Below are 22,038 nucleotides of genomic sequence, written 5' to 3'. Positions count from 1 at the left end.
TCGCTTGCAAATTCACCCTCCCCAATTGCAGCTTCCAGCCTGCCTGTGGGTGGAAGTATCTGGGCAGGGGATGCTAGTTCCTCTTCTTTCCACTGTCCCCTTTCTGTGTAATTTGCCTCTGCCTGCCCTTCCCTGTCTCTGGGCCGGGGGGTAACCAGCCTGTTTTCCCGAGCTCCCTCGCTGCTTGGGGCAGCATAAAACCTGGAGCCAGCCCTGGGTGAATCATCCACCATGCCAACTGCTCTTCCAGCAGTTTTACATCTCCTCTCCTCCCCCCAAGCCAGAAAGCATTGCCTTCTTCTCCCGGCCAGCCAGACAAACCCCTCCCTGCTTAAAGTGCAGGGTGGTGATTTTCAGAAGTGCCAAGGTGCCTAAAGCTCATTTATTTGATTGGAGTTAGTCACATATGCACTTTGGAATATTCCACTAGTTACCCATCTTCATCTTTAGGCTCCTAAATACTTTTACAGGTCTGGTCCCCTTCTCTATATCTTATTTTATTTTATTTTAAGATGAGACTAACATAAATAAGAGTATGTTAGTATAATCCTGAAATCATCCAAAGCAACAGAAAAATATATACTAAATTTCTTTTCTTTTGGACTTTTAGCTAATAACCATGATTTCTACAAATATTTCCAAATGTTATTTGACCTTTACAAACTCAACATAAGGATGCAAAATTTGGCATAAAAAACACTGTAAATTTTCTGCATTTCTGTTGCTAGTGTCAAGTGAGAATTGAATTCTTTACCTCTCTGAAAATTCTCTTTATTATGCTTTATCAATTTGACGCATATTGTAGAGGGGCCAAAGAAATTCTTCCCATATATATGATTGAATGAAAATGCTCGTTTTATATACATTAAATGAGATAACTATAGTTTATCACTTCTCTGTTTATACTGATTAACAAGTACTATGTATTGGAGCTATACATAAATCCTGAAATAACAGGGCCAAGTACCATCTCATGTATTTAAAAGTGAACATATTTCTAATGACAATAATATATTAGGAATTAGTCTTTCAACCAATTTTAGCTGTTTATAGAGAGACACTTCTTTCTCTTTCCAGTTCAAAACTTTAACAGGCATCGCCCCTAACACCAATTGTATCATTTGCATGTTGATCCGATGGTGCATAAGGGAAAATAAACCTATACTATTGACCTGAGGAGTTCTACAAAAACTTTATTTCTTCCTAAGTGTTTTTATATGGGAGAAAAACATAGGGGCCATAATCAGGGATAGAATCTCTATCTTTCACTCACAAATTCTTCTGTCTCTTGTACTTTCTCTGTTAAGGAACATCATTTCATTTGGTGATGTGAACTTTAAAGTGTTATTTTGAGAGTTAATGAAAACAAACATTCAAAGAAAGCAACAAACTTTTTCTTCCCTTGTGGGTGTGCTTATCGCCACCACTACAGACAGACACACTGTCTGTCTCTAGTTTGTCTATTTTCTTTTTACTGCATTAATGTTGATGAAATTGAAAATTTAAAAAGAAATGTGAATCATAAATGCAGCTGGTAATATGAACTCCCTACTTAGTCATGAAAGCAAAATGGGATTACTAGAGCCTTTACTAATGTGAGCAAAAAAGATATTACTGCAGCAAATAACTTCTCCAATTCTCTTTACTGCAAATTCATAAGACACCAGTTCCTTTGAAAGGCTTTTTTTTGCAGTACAGCATGCTCATATATGATCACATAAATAAAGCTGGTTTTGCAAGTTCACACCACTCTCTTTTGGTTGTCAGAGTCTGAATTCCTTCTTCTTGCATTGCCTGTACTACCAAATTTAAACCAGAAATCAAGCCAAGCATGTTCTACTAATATAGACAACATTAAAGAATTTGACAGGCTGGAGAAGATCATGCTGAACATAATGATATTGTATGTGCATACCCACTTAATTATAGTCAAGGTTGTTTCTACTTCATGATCAGATATAGTGGTCACCCTTAAAGTTGCCAATTTTGCCTTAAATAAGGTTACTTCGCTACTTGCCATATTACCCATAATGGGTCAGATTGTGCCTGACTATCCAATGGATGTAGGAGGGCAAGAGGGGACAACAGGAAAACTATTTCAGAATGTCCAGATCAAGGAAGGTAGATAAAAGTTAGAATCTGTGAGTCTTTTTAGGTACCACCACACAGTAACTCCAGCTAATGACAACAGCATTATTAACCATCTGCTGTTTTGCTTTTCACCTCTGGGTCCATCTAAGGTCCTGGTTTTAATATTCAAGGGTCTCAGTGGTGTGGGTACAGATTAGCTTTGAGATGCTCTCTCCATCTGTAACTCCCCAGGACACCTGTACTTGTCATGGACACAGAAACTATTAGAGTACAAGAAACCTCTGAGAGCTGCAGTCAAGGCATTTTTAGCACGGAACTCTAGATTATGGAACATCCTTGTATTATGCCTTCATTTATCAGTGAGCTACTTTCATTGTATAGCTATATACCTCTCACACAAGTGCAATAGTTAATTGATTTAATTTTTCTTAACATCTTTTTACCTTCTCTAATTCCTCTAGAAAGACACATTTTATTTATCAGTTTTGAATCTTGAAATATAATTTACTATACTGGGAAGTTGTAAAAGTGCAGATAAATTAGAAATTGGTTAAACTAAGTTTTAAGAGAAGGTTGTTAAATGAAACATGGAAATTCCTTTGCAGCAACCTTTCAAAAAAAATTATCATCATGCAAGCATCCTGGCTCTATAGGGACATTAAACTGTATTTTTTCTTCTCACTTGGAATTTCCTGAAGTGAGGAGAAATTAAATGTGTTGAAATGTATATGTTAATTTGCAGGCACATGAGTTAGTATCTAGAATCTTTTGTGTGTAATGCATTTTGCATCCTGTCATTTTAGCAACTCTTGGACAAAGAAGTTTTGATATGTCTGGCATTCACAAAAATTAAGGGAAATGGAAAAACTGAAGTCAGTTCTATAGCACATTAATTTTCTGCAGCACATCTCCATTTTCAAATAGTATTAACATAATCCTTTTTGGATTCTATGTACTGCAAGATTTTGGTTTTTTTAATTTACTATTTTTATTTATGTTCCATTTGCAGCTATCGGACCCTAACTATGACTGGTGCAAGGTACTGTACAAACATATATCAAGAGAATCCTTGTCTCAAAGACCTTTTAATCTAGACAAGGAAGGATGGGAGAAGAAACAGTCACTTACTGTAACTGGTTCTTCAAGATATGATATACATGTGTGTTCCACTTACGTGTGTGTGCACCCAGAGCACTAGAGCAAGAGAAATTTACCTAGCAATACCAGTACAGAGGCAGCACTTGCACCTCGTGGCCATTGCCCCTGCCCTAAATACATGAGGCAGCACCACCTCGTCCTCCCTCCGTTCCTTTGCACAAATGCCCGGAAACGAGACTCCAATGCAGAAGGAACAGAGGGTGGATCATGGAATACATGTCTGCATCACCTCTCAAAGAACCACAGTCACACTAAGTAACTGCTTCTTCTTCTTCAGGTAGTTGCAGTCAGTCATGTATTTCACTTAGCAGTAGTCCCTTGGAGGCGGGATTCAGAGTCTACCTGTACAAGGACTGCAGGACTGCTCTACCAAAGCCAGGGGATGTAGATAAGGATCCCTTTTAAGAATCTTGATTCCATAGCATGGAGAAGATCGATGTTCCCTGAATGTGGGGGATAAAATGCCAATATTGCTGCCAGATGCACTTTCAGTGAACTAAATGCAAGTCCCAATGACTGAAGGTGCAGCAGGTATTCCAAAATATCTTGGATAAAGGCCAGCATTGGTTGGATTCTGCAGCTAATGACCACACCCAAAATCACTTCGGTTTTGCTGAATAGGTCATCCTTGTGGAGGATTTTTTTCTGTTAAGGAAGACTTATTGGGAGCCATTGAACATTGTTCTATCTCCTCCTTCAGCCATGCAGAAGCCACACCATGAGGTGTAGGGAGCTGAGCACAGGATGCAAAGTGAAGCCTTGGTTCTGAGTGAATAAGTCAAGATGGGGAGGAAGCAGAATGGGAGGCTGAAGAGACAATATTAGAAGTTTGGAGAACCAGCACTGTCTCAGGCATGCCGGGACAATGAGAATGAGCTTGGCCCGATCATCTGCCTTAGGCTTGAGGATGGCAGGATCAGGGGAAAGGTGTAGAGGAGAGCCAATTGCAAGCTGAAGTGAAAAGCATCAGACAGGGAGCCCTCAAGAGCAGAAGAGAATGAACCAAGAAGCAGCGCTGCCGATGGAAGCAGTACTCTTGGTACCAAGCATACTGGTGCCGAAAGTGGTGTCAGTCCTGGAGTGTCTGACAATACCAACATCAAGGATGGTGAAAGCCATCATGGAAGCATTTGTGATGCAGACTGTACAGTGTCAAGGAAATTCCCAGTCCTAGGTCTCCCATACCAATCTCAGTACCAGACCTGCTTCCATAACGTGTGGAAGTGGAATATTAGGGTGCCATCCCAACAGACCCAAGGATTCAGCAGCTTGTTCAATTGCCAGGGCTATATATGATGCAGCTTAGGCAAAGTCCTGTACCGAAGGAGAGGCCAGGATCAAGACAAAGAAGTGTGTAGCTGCCCAGTATGCCACTGACATAGAAACAGTTGGCACTGGCATCTCCCTCATTGGTACTTAACTCAACAGGTGCCCAGAGGCCAGAACTGGAGTCAATGATACAGAGTTTCTAACCTCCCTACTCGGTACAAGGGAATGGTTAGAGGTACCTGCACCATCCCATGTGCCGCCACCAACTCCGTGCCAGACCATGTTTTTCTTGGGGAAAGCGGAAGTCACCCCGAGATCTGGAGCAGTTTTGATTGGTCTTATGCAACCTTTTCCTTGGCACAGTCAACCGGGAATGCCTCCTCCATTTCTTTGCAGAGGCACCTTCTCTGGAATGTGAAATAGCAGCACTCTTAGAACACAAGGATTATCTCTGAATTGATGAGTTCCCTAGACCAAAGCAGGCTGCAAGGCTTATTCAAAGAGGTGCTGCTTCAGCTGAAGGTCCCAAGCCACTTGAGTCCATTTCTCAAATGATCTGCAGATCACACAATGCTCTTTGACGTGGGCCTCACTGAGACACAGATGGGGGCCTCAGAGACAGGGGATTGCTGTTGGGGATCGCTCCCCCACATGAAGGACAATGTTTAAACCCCAGGAGGGCATCACAAGGAAACAAGCTACTACAACTAACACTATTCTAACTAACACTAAGGGTACTACGAACTGCATACAACAAGGGAAAAAACTAAACAAAACTAATTGAGAAGTTGTGAGGTTAAGACCACACAGAGCTCCAACTCCAGCCACAGAAGAAATTGAGGGAGGGATGGGCCATGAGACATGAGCGCCACTCTCACCCCACTCCCACCCCCTATGGGTACCAGTAGGCAAATGTCTTTGGTTCCAATGTGCTGGGCATGCACACACATACATGGGATACATCTACTTGAAGAAAGAAGTATTTTCTTGATTTTTAAGATGGAGAAACGAGGTATGGAGAGATAAGTGACTCCCCAAAAATCACTCAAGTTCCCTGTTAGGAAATGAAATCCAGTTCTCTTCAGACCCAGTACTGTAACTACAAGATCACCCTTCTTCTCTCATTTGTTTTAAACATTTTAAGGAAGCAAACCCCCCACATCTTTAACCTGGTTCTTTACAATTTATGCATTAATGAAATATTCACTAATGGGAAAAATATAATATATATACAAATTTATATAGGAAACTTTACAGTTGTGAACTGTGTTGAAAATGCTGAGACTGTAATTTTATTTATGGATAGAATAGGTAGAACAGCAGCATAAGCTTACCCATGCTGACCTGCCAGCGTGCATAAATCCTGAATTGCACCTCTGAGGAGAAAAGATGCCCATTCTGTCTTTAGCTTCTCTTCTGAGACTGTAGACAAGACATACATTGTCAAGTAAATTGCACCTGTCCAATAGAAACTGAACTCACACAGCCCCTTTTGGCTTGTTGGCCACTGATAGAAATAATATTCATTCACAACTGTACTGAGCTGGAGTTCAACTAGTGACCAAGAGATTAAAGGTGTTCAATTTCTTATGTACATATTTCTCAATTCCCCCCTTTTAAGTTATTCTAATAGAAAGTATACATCTTGGAAAGACATTAATGTCTGTATGCTCTCCGCAAATGACCATTAAGTCTAAACAAATGGAAAGAAATGAGGCAATCTCACATTTATAGTGCTTGATGAGAATATCTACTCGTGACAAGGAGACTAAGGAAAAGCAGGCAGACTCTTTGGAAAAGAATATAGGAAGTGTTTTGGAAACAAATGAACAAAAACAAAACATACCAATTTAGGATAGATGGACAGCCACACACAGAAACACCTCCTTTTAATAAAGTCAGCTGGACTAATCAAAGTTTACTGACTTTGCTATTTAATTTAGGCAATATCACAATACTGTCAATGTTTAAGGCCACATATGGCTGAAATCTTGTTATTGATGTGATGTTGCCTAAATTAAATAGCAAAGAAAGTAAATATGGATTAATTTGGCTGGTTTTATTTAGAGAGCTTTCATTGCATACAATGGATTTTTGTTTGTTTGTTTTTTGTATTTTCTGACTACCCTTTAAAAACATTAAGAAACCCTACCACAACCACATCTTTGTATCATGATGACAGAAGTTAGGGGAGTGCGTAGACTCACACACAGTCCCAATTCTTCCCAGTGCTGGCACATTCAGGGCTCAACATGAATCCCCAAGTTTCACAAACACATTAGTCATTCAGATGAGGAAGAACCTGTTTTTTCCTTGCAAAAGGATGTGTCAAAAATGCCCCAATTCATTTGCAAGTAATATTGATATATAGGAAACAGATTTGGAAGTGTGCAAGAAGATCACACTGCTGCAAACTGCTCAGACCAGGCAGCCCCGGTGCCTTTGTACATCCCCAGTGATGTCAATGGGATTCCACACAAGCACAGAGGTCCACCCCACACACAGCTGCTTGCAGTATCAGGGCCTTTCTTCCCTGACTTAGGCCTGGTCTACACTGGGGGGGGGTTCAATCTAAGGTACGCAACTTCAGCTACGCGAATAGCGTAGCTGAAGTCAAAGTACCTTAGTTCGAATTACTTACCCATCCTCACGGCGCGGGATCGACGTCCGCGACTCCCCCGTCGACTCCGCCACCGCCGTTTGTGGTGGTGGAGTTCCGGAGTTGACGGGTGCGCGTTCGGAGTTCGATATATCGCGTCTAGATTAGACGCGATATATCGAACTCCAAGAAATCGATTGCTACCCGCCGATATGGCGGGTAGTGAAGACGTACCCTTATATTCCATGCATTTCCATTCCAACTTCAAAGGAATTTCACAGGGTTAAATCAGGGTAGAATTTGCCTCTTTGAGCCAGGGTCTGAACCCCATACTCACATCAGTGAGTGGTTTATTCATGCTGCAAGCAAGGGGTTTCAGAATCTGTCCATTAATTAATAGGCCCCCTGATGAAGGAGACACTCTTGACTTTAGGCAGATGAGTCATCCCAATAAAGAGATGCCTATTACTCAATACTTCCAGGGAATGATACTTCCCTAGAAGGTGGCTTAATGTTTAAGCCTTCTATACAGAGGACGAGGGCAGCTCTGGCAAAGGGGGAGAAAATTCTGGTCCTCGGACTGATGAGGGGAGCCTACCTTCAGACTCTGATCCCTGGCTCTTGTCAGTAAAAATTAGAAAAAAAAGACACTAAAATTAGCAAATACTTATAAATTATTAAAGACTACCAATTAGGAGTAGAATGAATTTTGTATGAAACCAACGTCTAAAACATTTCTTTAACAGTTATTTTATCTTAAGGACTAACCAAGGTTAGTGATGACAATCTGAGAGAGCTTTTCTCCCTCCTTTAAAGGATAATAATTAGCACTTCCCAAAGAGGTCTAATTGGAACAGTGAAACTTTTTAGAAAATGTACGTTGAAATTATCCTCACTCTTCAGTTAGAAAGTGATTAAAATAGAGACAATTTTCTATTATTTGACATTCAAGGCTTTCAACTTCCCTTTTGCTATAATGGGTGTCCTTCCTGCTTGGTTCGTCTGTAGTGTATCACACTCAGGGTAGCTGTGTTGCACCAAAACGCAGGAACAGGAACTGAGCTGAGAAACTTGATATTTTCTTCTTTTGCACTTAGCTATAAGAAGATCTAGGAAACAGGCAGAAAAAAAGGATTACAGTAAGACAGGAGTGCAAAGAAGGATGAGCAAGCAGACCCTTTTTAAAATTTACTCTGCTTTCTACAAACAATATGAAATCCATTAATGTGATATAGCATCTTAAATATCATTCTGGGCTGGATTCTGTTACAAGAACACAGCCCATAGGGGAAGGTAACATTTATGCATCCACAGGAACATCCCATGATATTCAGAAAGCCATAATTCCCTCTCACCTGAGTTCACTCCACAGGGAGTAGGAATTTATGGGGCCAGGATTTTACTTTTAATTCCATGATGAAATGCCAGTGGATCCAGGATTTCACACTACTGTCTTATGCAATCATCCTTACTCTTGTCCTATACCAGCAGTAAGGCCCCAAATCACAGAGGTACATAGGTGCCTGGGCTTGGGGTTTAGGCACCTAAGTCTGGGGTTTAGGCTCCACTGCAACCCACAAAACTCCCACTGAACCCTGTAGGCACCTGAACTCACTCAGCACCTACATCTTCAGGTAAAAGTTCCCCTGGCACTGAAGTTTTTGCCTCTAGGCACACACTGCTGCTTCACTCTAGGCATCCAGATGCCTGTCTCCCACCTAAGCCCCAGAGTGATCCACAAATGAGGGGAAGATAGGTGGCCGAATGCCTAACTCGCGTGTGGGGCCCAATCCAGGAGGCATGCTCAAAGGCCACTTACAGATGGTGAGTGTCTCTGCTGCTGCCCACCTTATAACTTCTAGCCCAGTAGTTAGAGCACTCACCTAGCATGTGTAAGACCCAGTTTCAATTCCTCACCTCTATTGGAAGGGGGGAAAGAATTTGAACAGGGATCTCTCACCTCTCAAAAATGTGCTCCATCCACTGAGATATCTCCACCTTCAGTCTCTCCTGTTGAAGCTGTTCCACTTTGGGTAAATAATTAAAGAGAGATGCTCCAGCACTCCTGTTCAATCAAACTCAGGTTTTGTGGATCAGTGATGTTCCAGTGATTTTCTAGGCACCTAATAAGTTAGATATTTCAATGCTGAGTATCTCAATGCCTATGTCCTTCTGTGGATCTGGGCCCAAATAACTATTTCCCGAACACCATAAGCTGTGCTGGCTAGCAAACAGAGAAAGGATCCACCCTTTCCTTAACCACCACATAGTCCTGCTTAAGCAGCAAAGAATCCAGTGGCACGTTATAGACTAACAGACTTTTGCAGCATGAGCTTTCGTGGGTGAATACCCACTTCTTCCTGCTTATTTCTGCAGCCTGGACACAAGATCAAGGTATTCTAGGTGGGAGTACAACATGTTTTCATTCCCTCTTCTACCCTTGCAGGGTCCTGAAGACTGACTCCAAATCTAGTCCTGAATTAAACATGATATTTGTGTCTAGAATTATTTAATATTTCTATTGCAGCAGCACCTAGAAGCTTCCATCTGGGACCAAGATTCCATTGTGTTAGAGGCAATACAAACCCACAACAAACAAACAAAAGCCCCCAAAAGCTTATAATCTTCTCCAATTTCTACCACCTCTCATCATGAGTTTATGAAACTGGACATTTTAGATGTAAGAAATAAATTTTGATGTCTCTTCCTCCCCTCACCCCAGCCCCCAACATTCATAGATTTATGGGTGATTGAAAGCCATGTTTCAGAATTCGCAAGTACCAGAAGAAGGTGTCCCCTGTACAGAAATGATCTTTATAACAACCACTTAGTGCCAACACATTCCACACAGTTACCAACATAATAGGATCTGTAGCAAGGTAGAAGGATTTGGGCTGCCGGACAGAAGGGCTTAAGTCTGCGAAATGAGATGATGAGCTGGCTGGGGTGTTGGAGTCACTTCATTCCCACAGCATCACCCATTGTATGATCTAAAGTGTGACTTCAACAATTGTTTTAAAGAAGATTTGGCTAAAAGTAGCAAGTGGAAGTTAAAAATATTCAAGGATGGATCAAGGAGTAGGAGAAAAAGCCAACACTCAGATGTCTAGGCCAGTTCAGCTGCTTTTGGCCGTGTTGTAGAGTAATGCTGACTGCACATGCAATCCCACAATTTGACTTCAGGTGCAGATAAGATAGCTAGGGGAAAATATACAGCATAATGAAGGTGTGGAAAGGGGTTTAAAGACCTTTAAAGATCTTTCCTCTCCCAGCATATCCTGCTTAAAGACAATTACTGACCCTGTGTTCAAAGCAGCATGTGTCCCCAGGAGGACAAATCACACCTAAGAAGGTTTATCCAGAGCCTCTCCTCCTCTACGCTGTGCCAGAGAGCTAGTCAGCCAGGGAGACGAGAGCACACTCCTAAGCCAGAGTCTCTCCCGGGGACAGGAGGGGGATCACATATATACACACAAGAATGTGGCTAGATGCTACAATCTAGCCCCAAATGATCAGCATGTGTCCATAATTAGTATGAGCTGTATACCAAAGCATACTTCTGGAGGCTAGAAATTCACAGGGGAGCTTACGTATCATGTCTCCAACACAGCTCTTTTCACCCCAGAGTTGCCTGCATGCACCCTCTGCCTGCCTCTTACCCTTCACCATTTAGTAGATGACCTGGCTCCTAAAACATTTTAAATGAGTTTGCTCTAGTTAGCCATCCTACAAATACTATTTGAAAGAGGAATAGCGTGATGAAAATTAAGCTAGCAACAGAATTAACTGCCATTAGATGTTCCTAAAACTGGATTTAGCCACAGAAGTAAATGGCTTGAAAACATGTCCTGCCACAAGTTCACATGGCATAGTCCATAAGTACGGTATTCATATTCTGGATCCACTATGTACAGCAGCTTAAACCATTTAGAATGCTTCTTACATCACCAGTCCAGGACCATTACGTTTTAAACAATGTCCCTACCCATAAACACACATTATTTGGGTCAGATTGTGCCTTGAGGCATAGCCCTCACTGACAAGTATTGTGGAAACTATCTCACTCCTGGATTAGCCCCAGGAGGACTTGTGCCTCAGAGAGACACTCTCTTGGTGCCTTTCTATTGCTCTGTGGGGGTTAATTATTTGCTGCTGGCTTGCACCAGCAGTAAATTATAACCCTTTGTGATGTCAGTTTAGCTGCACTATCCATTCCCTGCCCCTCCCTGTGGTCTAATGGGAAAGAAATAAGTGGGGTCATAGAGTCTGGATTTAAGGTCTAGGTAGCCTGAACAAGGATGTAAGGCTGGTGTAGGGTGATCTCACTCCTTATTCCCTTGCAGAGCTATGTAGTCTAAGTCACAATCTAGCCTTTTGTGAAAAGAGGAAAGGCATTTTACAAAGTCTGTTTAAGCCAAATAGCTTTCCATATGCCTGGTATGTATTCATTTGGTTTGTGCTTACACTTTCATGTAAACCAAAACCAGTCAAGACAAAGACAAGTGCTCATAAATATCTAACTACTCTGGCTATGGCATAATTGTAAAATGGACGACATGGCATATTTATTTGAAAGAAATGGCTGGCTGGTGGTAAGACCTCCCTCCTTCCTCCCATTTGCCTGGAAAGGATTCTTTGTTGAGATTAGTTTGGATTAAAGTACCAAAATTTTGGTTCCTCTGCTCTTATTCCTATTAGCAGAAAAGTTACAAGGGAGAGATTTTATTTTTCCCTTCAGGATGGGAAACCACTAAAGATACAGAAGCTTATCAAAATTGTCACTGAACTTAAAAAGAGAACTTATTGCAACTATAATTGCTTTAGATTCTAGTTGAGCTATCATGCTTATTTAAAAATGAACCCAGATAATTCACACTTTTCCTTGTAAAATAACCAAAATTTTAAAGATAACCCAAAGTTTTCCAATTTGGGTGCCTAAGGTTAAATATCCAAATCCATATTCAGGGACTAAAAAAAAATGGTCTGATTTTCAGAGTTGCTGATCAAACCTATCATCTGCTCAATGCCTCTGAAAAAGTGGGATTCTTTTATTTAAGTGCCCAAACATGGATTTAAGTACTTGATTTTAGGATTAAAAAAATCACACATTATTTAACACTTTATTTCAACTCAAACATGTGCTTATCCAAGGTAGTAGGCATTTGTGCAATTGAATTTTTAAGAAATACACAATATTGAGTCATACCATTAGCAACCTTTTCACTGCCGGCTAAAATGGAAATTCTCCTCTTTCAACCAATTTACATGCATCCAGTCTACTCCTCCTAAAAAACAAACAAACAGGTTTTTCAGCATCTCCTGAAGGTCACAGCAAGGGTGGGAAGGAATTCCAGAGTGGAGGGCCTTCTCTGTGATTAACTGCTTTATTGAATCAGTGCATAAGGGCCTGATCCAAAGCTAACTGAAGTCAATAGAAATCTTGCCATTTAACAGTAGTGCCCTTCAATCTAGTTCAGGGCTTCATCTAAGGGTTGTTAGCTTGAACACCAACTCTAATCTCAACTTGATGAGAGAGGTGGAGTAACTCAACTACACAAGCATTCTTACTGCAGAGTATGAATATCCACATGGGGAGCTAGTGCCTCATAACTATTCCACAATAGCTAGTACCTATTTCCCCACGTAGACATGCCTTAATCTCCCTGTGCCTTTATCGGTAAAATAAGGGTAATACTTTTTCCTTTAGCTCACCTTTTCTCCACTTTGTCTATTTAGACTGTAAGCTCTTCAGGGTAGGTAGCTTCTCTTACAATGTGTATGTACAGTGCATAGCCTAATGGGAACCCATTCTTGATTGGGGGCCCTAGATGCTATGGTAATATAAATTTGCAACATACAGTGTTTTGTGCTATAATATACTGAAATGCAAATGGAGGAGAGACCAGACTCCTGATGTCAAGGGAGGTAGACACCTCTCATTTCACATAGGAAATGTGTATCCGTATGCATATTTCATCTACACTGTGTGCAAGCAACCATTTTTGCCCAGCTAATGGTGGGGCAATAATTGTTGACATAGAGCTACATGGACAAAATAATTTTCATTTAATTCTAATGAGATTACATTGTAAATAAGGCAAAGTTTGTCCCCATGTATTCTATCACCTAGCTATATGGATACCGTTCTGATGGTGAATTTATCTGAAGGTGTAGGAGTGAAAGGTATCAGGAGTTTAAAAAGTCATAGCATGGATTTTTTACAATCCTCAATGTCCTGGAGGAACCTGCACTTGCAAAAGGAAAACAAACAGGAAGAAAAAAAACACCTGTTTTATGCAAAGCACCTCAGTTATGTATCAAGGTGAAATATTTAACAGGCAGAATGATTTGCACAAGAAACACTTTAGCTGTCAAAAAGCCTTTTATTAAAAATCTGCTTTCCATCTGTAAAGAAAAAAATTGCTGTTCCATGCAAACCTGAACCAGTTTTATTCCCACCCCTCCACCCCCAGTTATGTTTGGCCTACAGTATGTACCTTGTCATATTAACTAACGAACATGATTACAGATATGATCAAAGGCATCAGAGTTTCTTCCACAAACATGCAACAAACATGTGCAGAGCCAGGTAGGCAGGCAGAGCTTCAGAGTCTCAATGCGTGGATGAGACGATGGTGTAGAGAGGAGGGGTTTAGATTTGTTAGGAACTGGGAAAACTTTTGGGATAGGGAGAGCCTATACAGGAAGGATGGGCTCCACCTAAACCAAAGTGGATCCAGACCACTGGCACTTAGTTTAAAATCTGCTCTGCAACCTTTTTAATGTTAAGAGATGAGGGAAAGCCGATTGCTGCCGAGGAGCATGTGGATCGGACAGAGACTTCTCTTAGAGGAAAATCTAGTGATAGAGATTCTCTAGGTTCTAGTCAGGAGGAGAGGATGGAAGAGGATAAAGTATGGGGCAGATCATACGAGAAATATTCACATAAAAAAGAATCTAGCACATCAGAAAAGGGAAGACAAATAAACAGTGACAAGTTTTTAAAGTGCTTGTATACAAATGCTAAAAGCCTAAATAATAAGATAGGTGAACTAGAGTGTCTCGTGTGAAAGGAGGATATTGATATAATAGGCATCACAGAAACCTGGTGGAGTGCGGACAGTCAATGGGATACAATTATTCTGATGTACAAAATATACTGGAAGGACAGAACAGGTTGTGCGGGGGTGGGGGAGGGCGGGGGAAGTGGCACTATATGTGAAAGAAAATGTAGAATCAGATGAAGTAAAAATCTTAAATGAATCCACATGTTGTTCCATAGAATCTCTATGGATAGTAATTCCATGCTCTAATAAGAATATAACAGTAGGGATATATTATCGACCATATGACCAGGACAGTGATAGTGACGATGAAATGCTAAGGGAGATTAGAGAGGCTATCAAAATAAAGAATTTGATAATAGTGGGGGATTTCAATTATCCCAGTACTGACTGGGTACATGTCACCTCAAGACAAAATGCAGAGACAAAATTTCTCGATACTTTAAATGACTGCTCCTTGGAGCAGCTGGTACAGGAACCCACAAGGAGAGAGGCAATTTTCAATTTAGTGGAGCGCAGGGTCTGGTCCAAGAGGTAATTATAACAGGACCGCTTGGAAATAGTGACCATAATATAACAGCATTTAACATTCCTGTGGTGGGAAGAACACCTCAACAGCCCAACACTGTTACATTTAATTTCAGAAAGGGGAACTAAGCAAAAATGAGGAGATTAGTTAAACAGAAATTAAAAGGTACAGTGACTAGAGTGAAACTCCTGCAAGCTGCATGGACACTTTTTAAAGACACCATAATAGAGGCTCAACTTAAATGTATACCCCAAATTAAAAAACACAGTCAAAGAACTAAAAAAGAGCCACCGTGGCTTAACAACCATGTAAAAGAAGCAGTGAGAGGTAAAAAAGGCATCTTTTAAAAAGGGGAAGTCAAATCCTAGTGAGGTAAATAGAAAGGAACATAAACACTGCCAAATTAAGTATAAAAATGTAATAAGAAATGCCAAAAAGGAGTTTGAAGAACAGCTAGCCAAAACTCAAAAGGTAACAATAAAATGTTTTTTTTAAGTACATCAGAAGCAGGAAGCCTGCTAAACAACCAGTGGGGCCCCTGGACGATCGAGATACAAAAGGAGCACTTAAAGACGATAAAGTAATTGCAGAGAAACTAAATGAATTCTTTGCTTCAGTCTTCACGGCTGAAGATGTTAGGGAGATTCCCAAACCTGAGCCGTCCTTTGTAGGTGACAAATCTGAGAAACGGTCACAGTTTGAAGTATCACTAGAGGAGGTTTTGGAACTAACTGATAAACTTAACAGTAACAAGTCACTGGGACCAGATGGCATTCACCCAAGAGTTCTGAAAGAACTCAAATGTGAAATTGTGGAACTATTAACTATGGTTTGTAACCTGTCCTTTAAATTGGCCTCCGTACCCAGTGACTGGAAGATAGCTAATGTAATGCCAATATTTAAAAAAGGCTCTAGAGGTGATCTCAGCAATTACAGACCGGTAAGTCTAACGACAGTACTGGGCAAATTAGTTGAAACAACAATATAGAATAAAATTGTCAGACACATAGAAGAACATAACTTGTTGGGCAAAAGTCAAAATGGTTTCTGTAAAGGGAAATCGTGTCTTACTAATCTATTAGAGTTCTTTGAAGGGGTCAACAAACATGTGGACAAGGGGGATCCAGTGGACATAGCATACTTAGATTTCCATAAAGCCTTTGACAAGGTTCCTCACCAAAGGCTCTTATGTAAATTAAGTTGTCATGGGATAAGAGGAAAGATCTTTTCATGGATTGAGAACTGGTTAAAAGACAGGGAACAAAGGGTAGGAATAAATGGTAAATTTTCAGAATGGGGAGTGGTAACTAGTGGTGTTCCCTAAGGGTCAGTCCTAGGACCAATCTTATTAAACTTATTCATAAATGATCTGGAGAAAGGGGTAAACAGTGAGGTGGCAAAATTTGCAGATGATATTAAACTGCTCAAGATAGTTAAGACCAAAGCAGACTGTGAAGAACTTCAGAAAGATCTCACAAAACTAAGTAATTGGGCAACAAAATGGTAATGTGGATACATGTAAAGTAATGGAAAAAAAACACAACTATACATACAATATGATGGCAGCTAATTTAGCTACAACTAATCAAGAAAGATCGTGGATAGTTCTCTGAAGATGTCCATGCAGTGTGCAGAGGCGGTCAAAAAAGCAAACAGGATGTTAGGAATCATTAAAAAGGGGATAGAGAATAAGATGGAGAATATCTTATTGCCCTTATATAAATCCATGGTATACCCACATCTTGAATACTGCGTACAGATGTGGTTGCCTCATCTCAAAAAAGATATACTGGCATTAGAAAAAGTTCAGAAAAGGGCAACTATAATGACTAGGGGTGTGGAACAGGTCCCAAATGAGGAGAGATTAAGGAGGCTAGGACTCTTCAGTTTGGGGACTAAGGGGGGATATGATAGAGGTATATAAAATCATGAGTCGTGTGGAGAAACTGAATAAGGAAAAGTTATTTACTTGTTACCATAATATAAGAACTAGGGGTCACCAAATGAAATTAATGGGCAGCAGGTTTAAAACGAATAAAAGGAAGTTCTTCTTCACACAGTGCACAGTCAAGCTGTGGAACTCCTTGCCTGAGGAGGTTGTGAAGGCTAGGACTAGAACGTGGTTTAAAAGAGAACTAGATGAATTTATGGTGGTCCATTAATGGCTATTAGCCAGGATGGGTAAGGAATGGTGTCCCTAGCCTATGTTTGTCAGAGGATGGAGATGGATGGCAGGAGAGAGCTCACTTGATCATTACCTGTTAGGTTCACTCCCTCAGAGGCACCTGGCATTGGCCACTGTCGGTAGACAGGATACTGGACTGGATGAACCTTTGGTCTGACCCAGTATGGATGTTCTTATGTACGAATAGATAGCTGTGAAATCTGTAAATGGGTAAGATGCCTCACCCTCCCAAATTCTAAGATAAAAATTGCTTGGATATTGATAGTCTATATACAATAGGAACAGAAAGAGGTTTTTGTAATAACAATGAAAAATGCAGCTGTGTTAACTTATTGAAACAAGTGATGAATTCCTAACTTTTTTTATGTGCCAAATTTGCAAGCCTTCCTTGATCTGCTTCTGCGGTCTACTGATGATTTCATAAAATATGATGAAAGATTCTCTTTATATACTGTAAAAGACTGGAAGTGCAAATGCTTTTGTTAGATATCTACCCCTTTATCAAGAATAATTTATTTTATTTATGAATAGATTATTTTTAGTTAATTGTACTAATTGATGTTGTGATGGAGTGCTCCATTATTAATGTCTCTTTTTTCTGTGTTAAATAATGTATTGGCATGAAAGAGCAATTACTGTACACTCACTATAAACATCAATAGCACTTAATTATGGTTTTCTATAGGGTCACTCTTCATTTGCCACTCTGCAACTGGAGCAGAATTTGTTCTTACATTGCTTTTTTATTGTGATCTACAGTGCCCAAGGTACAGAGTGGCACTAAAAGGAAAGTCTTGCTTGGTAAAGGCACTATCCAGCAGAAATTTAATTCCATTAGGCCCATAAGAGTCCCACTAAGATTAAATCTGCACTTAATTATGCATGTGAAGCCCCCTGAACTCAACTATCATTTTAACTTGTAAACATAATATTGTTTTCACCCTCCTATAATCAATCCATTCACACCAACTAAGTTGTTCACTCCTGAGCATATTCCCTTGTATAAATATCTGTGAGACCAGGGCAAATTATTCATTTGTGTAATTAATTTCATGACTTTAGTCAATTTTTCTTTTTGCAAATTATCAGCAAAGAGGTGTTGGTATTAACAAATCTATTAATATTAGAAATTATTCTAATACTTTATATGACCATTTTTCAGATTATGACTTATTCACAAACTCTTCACACTGACCAGCACCTATTTGTTATTAATAGTGTCACTTCAGTCTGATCCTACCCTTACTGCTTACTATTATGAGTAGTCACAGTGAATTCAGTAATAAACTTGGCAGCATTTGCAAAGTGAGCTGTTGGTCAACGTTGTCTCGTGGTATTGTTTCTGCTCCCTGGTCAAGTGACCACAATGTTTATAAACCAGAGAAGGTAAATCAAGGCCATTTCATGATGGCTATCTGAACATACTAGCATGAACATATGTTCAAACATATATTCACTTGAGTATTAGTGACCTTCACTTCATGTGCACAAATAAATAGCACTGCAAATACCAACATAGCAACTTTGTTTTCTTATGCAAATCAATGTACTTGAATACTTTTTGAATAGTTTTCACTGGATATGACATCCATAAACATACAAAGCTCTCTATATAAATGAGAACAATGGGATCCCTTTGTAAAAATCTCAGGGGACCCACTGGTTTTGAGGGGCAAAACTTTTCAAGACAATGAAGGAGACAACAGTGATCAATATCAATCAAGAAAGGTAAGGAGAAAAAATCAAGTGTCTATATACCCATGCCAGGAGCCAAGGAAATAAAGAAAGGAACTACAAATGCTCTTTTATGAAGATAAATTTGATATAATTGTATTATTGAAATCTAACAGGATGAGTCACATAATTGGAATGTTAAAATTACTGGATACATCCTATTTAGGAGAGAGAGATTGGGCAGAAGGGGAAGAAGGGGTGAACTCTACAATAAAGATAGCCTTACCTGCATTAGAGATATTCATAATTCAGAAGGACTTGACCTGGAATGCTTATGGATCAATATTCTAACTGATGCATTGCAAGTTAGGGTGTTCATGAGAGTCTCTAACAGACCATAAATCAGACAAGGAAACAGGATGAGCATCTCCTTAAACATCTCTCTATAATGTGTACAAAGAAAAAATGGATTATCATGAAGAATTTCAGTCTTGGAGAATATATGCTGGAGGTCTCACATTGCTCTTAGTAAAACATTCTTGGAGTTTCTAAAAAATATAGGTAACTAAAGTATTGCAGCCAACTTGAAGTATTTCTACATTAGACCTCATTCTGGTGGAGGAAGATTAATTGATCGCTGAACTAAACATTCAAGGTTGCATAGGTGAAAGTGATCAAGACCTAATTCATTTGTTATGTGTAAAGAAAATAGAGTCCCAAACATATATACTTGATGCTTTTAAAAGGGCCAATTTCCTAAAACAAAACAAAACCAACAATGAGCAAAACTGAGTGGAAGGGAAAAAAATGAAAATGTAAAAAATTGGCAATTGTTTAAGAATGATTTATTAGATGCCTCCCCATACTCCCCAGGTGACATAATTTTGTAGTTGCATAAGATGACTGCTTTGAAGAAAAAAATCCTGATTGAAATGATAAAAGTTGCAATTCAACATTTATATTTATGTATAACAAGGAAAAATGGGAAAGTTGATAGCAATGAGCACCAACTGGCAGTTAAAAATGGAGACAATCATTAAAGCAAGTGAAATCTATCATTGGCAGTGGGGTTAAGGATAATAAGAGGAATTTATTAAGTGTATCAGAAAAAAAATCCTACCATTGCTGTAGGTCCAGTAGTAGAAAAGAATGGTGAAACTGTCAATCATGATATAGATAAGGTGAAAGTATTTAATACATATTTCCATTCTATATTTTAAAAGAATTAGAATGATTTCCTCACAGCTTACAGTCAAGGAATAATTTTATCAACCCGATGGAAGAGAAAGTAACTGCGTTACTGTGTTGATATAATATATACGAGGACTTCTGTAAGACATTTGACTTTTAATGCTCCATGACATTCTGATACAAAAGCACTATAAAATCAATGTAGATCTCATACTATACATATTAAAAATAAGCTAATTGATCTAAAAAACTAATAGTAAATCGAGAATCATCACCCTTTGGGTGACAGAAAAATTGGTGGGGATAGGTCAATTATACAGACCAACCTGGATTGCTTAAATAAAGTGGTCTCATCTGAATAAAATGTGTGTTAACACAGCCAAATGCAAGATCATATCTACATTTAAGAAAAAATATATAGATCACACTTAAAAGATGGAAGACATCTTGGAAAACAGTGACACTGAAAAGGATTTGGGGTAATGGTAGATAGCAAACTGAATGTGCCACGTGTATATATGACCATGAGCTCCCAGTGCAATGTTCTAGGGAAGAGGGCAAACACAAGCCTTAGGGTATGTCTACACTACAAGACTATTTCGAATCAACTTAAGTCGAATTTATGGAATCGACCTTATGAAGTCGAATTTGTGTATCCACACTAAATACACTAATTCAACTGTGTGAGTCCACAGTAACGGGGCCAGCGTTGAATTTGGAAGCGGTGCACTGTGGGAAGCTATCCCACAGTCCCCGCACTCCCTGCTGCCCATTGGAATTCTGGGTATAGCCCCCAATGCCTGCTGGGGGGAAAACTGTGTCGAGGGTGGTCCTTGGTAACTGTCAGCATTCAACTGTCACTCCCGCCGGCAGGAAATCAGGTCACGCACTTTTCCTGTTATAAGTGACAGCGCGGATGCCACAGCACTCCACTGAGATCATGGAGCCTGCTGCGATCATCGCTGCACTTATGGCCGTTGTCAACTCCTCGCACCTTATCGTACACCTCTTCAACAGTCAGATGCTGAGAAATCGGGCGAGGAGGCAATGGTAGCGCGGTGAGGACATGAAGTCTCAGACTGGCACAGTCCTCTCAGAAAGCACGGGACGCCGTGCCGTGGAGATCATGGTGGCAATGGGTCATGTTCATGCTATGGGATGGCAATTCTGGGCCCGGGAAACAAGCACGGACTGGTGGGACCGCACAGTGCTGCAGGTCTGGGATGAAACAGAGTGGCTGCGAAACTTCAGGCACTTTCATGCGTAAGGGCACTTTCCTTGAACTGTGTGACTTGCTGTCCCCTGCCCTGAAGCGCAAGGACACCCGCATGCGAGCAGCCCTGAGTGTGCAGAAGCGAGTGGCCATAGCCCTCTGGAAACTTGCCACGCCAGACAGCTACCGGTCAGTAGCGAACCACTTTGGCGTGGGCAAATCTACCGTGGGGGTTGCTGTGATGCAAGTAGCCAACACAATCGTTGAACTCCTGCTCTCAAAGGTAGTGACGCTGGGAAACGTCCAGGTCGTCATAGCTGGCTTCGCCGCGATGGGATTCCCAAACTGCGGTGGGGCTATAGATGGGACTCACATCCCTATCCTGGGACCGGACCACCAGGCCAGCCAGTACATTAACCAAAAGGGCTACTTTTCAATGGTGCTGAAAGCACTGGTGGACCATAGGGGACGCTTTACCAACATCAACGTCGGGTGGCTGGGCAAGGTTCATGACGCGCGTGTGTTCAGGAACTCTGGTCTGTTTAAACACCTCCAGGCAGGTAGTTTCTTCCCGGACCACAAAATAACTGTTGGGGATGTGCAGATGCCTACAGTGATCCTCGGGGACCCAGCCTACCCGCTAATGCCCTGGCTCATGAAGCCCTATACAGGCACCTTGGACAGTCAGAAGGAACTCTTCAACTACCGGCTGAGCAAGTGCAGAATGGTGGTGGAGTGTGCTTTCGGACGTCTCAAGGGGAGATGGCGGAGCTTACTGACTCGCTCGGATCTCAGCGAAAACACTATCCCCATTGTTATTGCAGCTTGCTGTGTGCTCCACAATCTCTGTGAGAGCAAGGGGGAGACCTTTATGGCGAGATGGGAGGTTGAGGCAAATCGCTGATTACGCTCAGCCAGACACCCGTGCCATTAGAAGATCCCAGCGGGAAGCACTGTGCATCCGGGAGGCTTTGAAAGCTAGGTTCCTCAGAGAGCAGGGTAACCTATGACTGTCCAGTTGCTTTACAGAGAAGCTGAACCTGCCCCTGTTTCTTTACCCAGTTA

The 22,038-nt window shown here is 40.7% G+C and overlaps 1 long non-coding RNA gene across 2 annotated transcripts in view; it reads right to left on the bottom strand.

Moving 5' to 3' along the window:
- Positions 1–6,429, bottom strand: part of LOC120369796 — an 86,041-nt gene extending 79,612 nt beyond the window's left edge. For both annotated transcript variants that reach the window (XR_005583438.1, XR_005583437.1), the window contains exon 1: positions 5,853–6,429. This is a non-coding gene — a long non-coding RNA (uncharacterized LOC120369796). The remainder of the gene's footprint in view (positions 1–5,852) is intronic.
- Positions 6,430–22,038: the final 15,609 nt, after the last annotated feature.

This window comes from Mauremys reevesii, linkage group 8 (assembly GCF_016161935.1).
Source record: "Mauremys reevesii isolate NIE-2019 linkage group 8, ASM1616193v1, whole genome shotgun sequence".
Classification (NCBI taxonomy): Eukaryota; Metazoa; Chordata; order Testudines; family Geoemydidae; genus Mauremys; species Mauremys reevesii.
The sequence above is the reverse complement of the archived record's forward strand: the minus strand, read 5'-3'. Positions and strand labels throughout refer to the sequence as shown.